This window comes from Sardina pilchardus, chromosome 23, assembly GCF_963854185.1.
Source record: "Sardina pilchardus chromosome 23, fSarPil1.1, whole genome shotgun sequence".
Classification (NCBI taxonomy): domain Eukaryota; kingdom Metazoa; phylum Chordata; class Actinopteri; order Clupeiformes; family Clupeidae; genus Sardina; species Sardina pilchardus.
In genome coordinates, this window is record NC_085016.1 from 29712672 (window position 1) to 29718671 (window position 6000).

Consider the following 6000-nt stretch of genomic DNA (forward strand, 5'->3'; position numbering starts at 1 on the left):
GAAGGGGCAAAATAGGCGACAGCTGTAGCCTATATGATTATTTGTTATTTCATTTCTTATAATTTATTAGACGGCTGTTCTACGTGACAGAATAACTCTATATCTGTTAGTGATGTCACACATCAAACAATGCTGCAGAAACGCGAAAAAATTACTTTGATATGAGTAGGCTATCATGTGAGTTCCTGTTAATGATGACGTGTAGCCTATTGCACGATGGAAATAATTTGAAGGAATCTAGCAGCAGTCTTGTAAATAGTGACCCACAGTCTTTGCAAAATCCTAATCTGAGACTGGCCTGTGACTAGACTGTGACTAGAAACTCAATGAATTGTCTTTAGATGTGAGAGGGTCTGAGACAGTAGTCTTTCAAAAATCTTTCCCAAATCTTTGCAAAGTCTGTCAATGTAAGGTAGGCTTTAGACACATCAGATGGTGACTCTACCTGCGCGCGAGCCACTGTACGCTTCACAGCGCAGGCAGTAACAGCATCTGGAAAGTCTTGCAGACACCCATCTGGCTCCGCTAATGGCAGAGGTGCAACTGTAACCACAGGCGGCGGAGACACTAAACACCCACCCAGATTATTTCCCAAAATGATATGAATACCATCTACAGGTAGAGAGGGTCTCACGGCAATTGTAACCTCGCCATTTACAAAACCTGAAAATAACTGAACCCGATGTAAAGGCACCGGGAAAGGCTGAAGGCCTATCCCGCGAATCAGAACACACTTCCCCGTGTCTGATACTGAAGACAATGGCAGAACTGAAGCACAAATGAAGCTCTCTGAGGCTCCTGTGTCCCTCAAGATTTTTACTGGGACTCTGTGCTCCCCTCCTACCAAGGAGACAAAACCATCACTAATAAACGGCGCATAGTCTGACACACCGGACCTCCCAGATGTTACACGCTTATCAGACACAGCTCCAAGATCGATCTTCTCACCCGCGTCAGGCTGAACGACATTTAAAACCTCCATATCAACCACAACAGGCGTATAAGGATGCGCAACAGAAGAAACGCAACAAACAGCTTTTCCATGGTCAGTTTTAACCTCATTTCGCATACGCAACACTGGACACTCTCGCTTCCAATGTCCTACCTCCAAACAATAATTACATCGCTCACCAACCCCAGTCTCCTGTGTTTTATTATTCGTTGGGGGATCATATTTGACAACAGGACCAGCATGAACACGACTTGAGCGATATTCCCTACGGTTATTCTCATAACGTGAAGAATATTCACGCACCTTCCCTTTGTGCGTCAATACAAAGCCGTCGGCGAGGACAGCGGCCTCCGCAACAGTCTTAACTTCGTGCTCGTTGACATAAATAGCAATCCTCTCGGGCAAGATGTTTTTAAACTGCTCTAACATAACCAACTCTCGCAGCGCATCAAATGTTTCCACACCCTCAGCGGTCAGCCAACGATTGAAAAAACTACTCAACTCTCTTACCACCTCAGTATGAGTTTGTTTTTCGCCTTTACGCCAGTTTCTGAATCGCTGCCGATACGCCTCAGGAACGAGTTCATAACATTTCAAGACTGCTTGCTTTACCTTGTCATACACTCGTCTATCAGCAGGTGTTAAAGCCACAAAAGCCTCCTGTGCGCGGCCAATCAATACAGTTTGCAAAAGTATGCTTCTGTCCTCGTCATCCCAATCGCTATCAGTAGCTATGTTTTCAAACAAAGAGAAAAAAATATCTGGCTCCCGTTCGTTAAATTTGGGCAGGAATTTTATCATACCCGCTAAACCTGACTTACCTCTAGATTTATTCTGTTCAATTTTACCCTCTGTAATTAATTGCAGCCTTGTTCTTTCTATCTCTAATTCCTGCTCTTGGTTTTTAAGTTTTTCCTTTTCTAACGAACGGTCTTTCTCTCTCTCCTGCGCGTCAAAACGTTTTTGATCCATCTCCTGATCTAATCGCTTTGTCTCCTTCGCCAATTTAACTCGCTCAATTTCCAGTTCCATATCCATCTTCATTTTCAACAATTCTCTTTGTTGTTCAAAAGTTAATTTGCTGCACTCAGACTCCGTTTCAGGCCCAGGCATATTGGCAATAACAGTTTGAATTTCTGAGCTAGGATCAACTGGTGTTAGAACAGGCAAAATCTCTTTCTCTTTTAGGAACTCCCGAATAAAACCCACCAACTGTTTCTTTTTAGCGGATTTCAACACGGAGGGCAACTTAATATGATGATGATCGGCTACCTTTCGCAATTGTTCTGTATTTAACGCCACTAACAAACGTTCCGACGGAGCTGCTAAAAACTCCTCCAACGTCACCATCGGTACACTCCCAATCGGCAACAACAATAACCAATGTGCAAATATCAAAACTAACCAAAACTTGCTCTCTCTAGCCTACACAACACATCCAGCCAACCTGGTTACAAAGCCTAATACAGTTAAAGCAACTAGACATATCCTGGAGCATCCCCCTAACATTTACCCCCCACTATTCTGCCTTATCTTCGCACGGAGTCCAAGAGCAAGGATCATTGACTCACCAAGACCAGCGGGGACGTACTGCCTCGACCGAAGTCAATCCAGCCGTTTCGCCACGGCGGTGCCCTCAGCCCAGACTCCCGTGACAGCAGCAGCCTAAACCCAGCACCGAAGCACTCTAAATGGGGAAAAGCGATCGCTCCAAAAGCTTCTGTCCAGCCACCAAAACTGCAACCGAACTTTGTTTACCAATTAGCCGGAAGAAAAGACGCTCCTTACCCAACTTAGGCTACGATACACATTTAACAAAAATCAGTGTGCTTCTCCCAACCAATCAGAGAACTGATAGTAGGCCAAATTTACGTCACCCATTCATAAATCTTCAAGCCTACGCTCGTAACGTACTGTAGCACTACACACGCGGCCACCGCGAATTAAAGTAGCCTACCTTACTTACATTTGGATTCAAAAGCGGACGAGATCCCCATATGTCAAGACCACTGGGCTCGTACAGCGGTAACGACATGGAGGGAGACAACACCGATCACTATATTTAACAAATAGATGTTTATTACATAAATAAAGGTGAATCAGTAAGTGTAATGGTTAACCAAATGTGTAGTGTTCATCAGTAGAATGGAGTGTAGCATAGCAAAAGTGTATGTGCGGAGCGAGGCCTAGCCAGCCGCGCAGACGGACAGCCGGGACCAGAGAGAGAACGCGCAAGCAGACAGGAAGGCCTCTTTTAACAGGCCTGGTGGCCATCAATCAAGCTGCACGGCCAGGTAACAGCTCCACCTGTGGGTCTGGGACAGACAGACAGACAGCAGCCATAAGACACACAGACAAAGGGGCGGGCCACACCACAGCACGGCAAAGCCGGGCATGACAATATACTTAAAACCCTCCAGCTGTTTTTTGTTATGGAGTTCTGGGACCCCTCTCAGAGACCCTCAAAAATCCAACAATTCATGGCTGAAAATGACTGAAATTGCCATTTCTACCCTGATTATCCTGATAAAGATATGAACATAAGCTTTATATTTCCATAGAGCCTAGGTAGCATAGTTTTAAAGACCAAAAGGTGCACCGAGGGGTTATCTACACCACTGAAAGCAGAATTTTCCTCCCTCTAAATTTCGGTCATTTTTAAGAAGCATTATCTCGTATTCGCAGTGGCTTTGGTGGATGGTTTTACTGTTGCTGGAGAAAGGAACATCTACTGATTCAAAAACAATTGTCGTCTAATTGGGCCACACATAATGTGTGCCGTGCCAGGAGGGTTTAGCTAATGCTAAATTTACGGTTAACTATCTTATTCCGTGGGCTGTAATGGAACTTGCCTCTTGAGTGCAGAGTCTGCTTGCATAATAGTGGGGTACGAATTGTAATTCCGTAGGATTTTTTTGCTAAAATTGATTTTTTCGTTTTATTTGCTTTATTTGGGGTCCTACTGTTGAAAAATGACGGGGTGCAAATTTTCTGACCCCGTTTTGCCCTTCCCCTGGGGGGCGCTTTCTCACCTTGGCCAGGATACTGACTGCAATCATACATCTACTAATAATGATCACATTTTCACAATCTTGGTGTCAATTCAGGGGTTATTGAGGATGCTGAGTCCATTTATGACAGTTTAATTGTGATCAGAAGTTGTTATGACTCATTTTTACATAACATTGCAGTAATAAAGGCAAATCCAATGGGGCAAAGTCGCCAAACAGTAAGTGAGCTCATATCTTGGGAACGCTTTGATGTATGTTAACGAAACTTGGTCACATGACAACTGACCCCCTCCCAAGGGTACACAACAAATTTGGTGTAATTTGGCCAATGGGGGGCGCAATAATTAGCAAACATGCGTTTAGAGGTTACAGTAGATCATGATGATGTTGGGTTAGCAAAAAAAATCCAATGGCTAGTCATACTCTTCATACTCATATTGATGATTGTAACGATGCGTGCCCGAGCGGGTGGATTGGTCAGACTGAATGATGGACAGATGCAGAAGTCTTTGATCTTTGATTTCGATATACTTTTGAAATTCAAAAATCTGTTCGCAATTCGCGAGTAAGGAAGTTGCGGTAAGTGATTGCGTCACATCCTGTTTGTACTGCCACTGTTTAGCGTTGTAGCTTGCGGTGCTTCCCCGCTGTTTCCACGTAATCTGTTCACTTTGAACACATTGGGGTTTTATCTACGTATAACTCTACTCTAACCACCTGTGTAGCCAACTCACTTGCTTTTCTTAAAGACGATGCCTCGTCTCGATCCTGTCCCTACCTCTCCTCCTCCTAACGCTCTATGTTGCCCGGCGTGTCACATGCTAGCTTACTCCCCAGCCTCCTTTAGTGGACAAGATACTTGTAATAAATGCAGACGAATAGCTAGCTTGGAGGCGAGGTTAGATGAACTCGAGGGCCGCATCCGCACGCTGAATCTGACTAGCAAACAGTTAGCGACAGAATCCCCGGTAACCTGTGTGGATGCACCAGCCATTAGAGATAGGCCTACAGATAGCGTAACCATGACAGCCCCCTCGCAGCAGGGGACTAGTCCCTGGGTGACTATTCGGGGACATAAATCCAAACAGAGGCCCACTGCTAACCACCAACCCCTTCACGTTTCTAATCGATTCTCCCCTTTAGCTAGCCAAGATAAACCTGCCTCTCTGGTAATTGGCGCCTCTACTATACGATACGTGAAGCTAACGACTCCATCGGTTATAGTTAATTCAATATCTGGGGCCAGAGCTAACGACATCGAGTCAAATTTGAAAGTGCTGGCTAATGCTAAGCGTAAATATTCGAAAATAGTCATCCACACCGGCACCAACGATGTCCGATTGCGTCAATCGGAGATCACCAAGCAAAACTTTATTTCCGTGTGCAGGTTCGCACAACAGATGTCTGATTCTGTAACTTTCTCTGGACCCATACCCATTAGAAGAGGTGACGAAATGTTCAGCAGAATTTCGGACCTCAACCGCTGGCTGTCAGAGTGGTGTGCCAATAACAATGTGGGCTTCATTGATAATTTTAGCTCCTTCTTGGGGAAGCCTAGACTGTTGAAAAGAGACGGTATCCACCCCACTCCGGAGGGTGCTGTTCTCCTTTCAAGGAACATAGACCATCACCTAACCGAGGCTAGTTCCTGACAAACCAGAGGTTAGTCCAGGCAGCAGAGATATTGTCTTACACAGATCTCTGTCGTCCCAGAGTCACCCAGATAGGCCAACACAGGGCCAAATAGAGAGGGTGTCTGTACCAAAGTTGTCTCGTGCTCGATCCATTAGGGGAATTGATTTTAGCAATCTTAAGGCTGGCTTACATTGCACGATTTTGGTCTGTTTTAACAGTCGCCGACTACTTTTCCAAAATCGGGCGGAAATCTTGCCAGTTGTACTAGAATCTCGGCGCGCTCCCGTCATCTAAATCGTTTAGTGTAAGGTGCCAATCTTAGCGGTTTTAAGTCCGTCGGAGTCAGTCTTTTTCTAGTTTTGCCGTTACGACAATATCAAACATGTTTGATATTATCGTAAG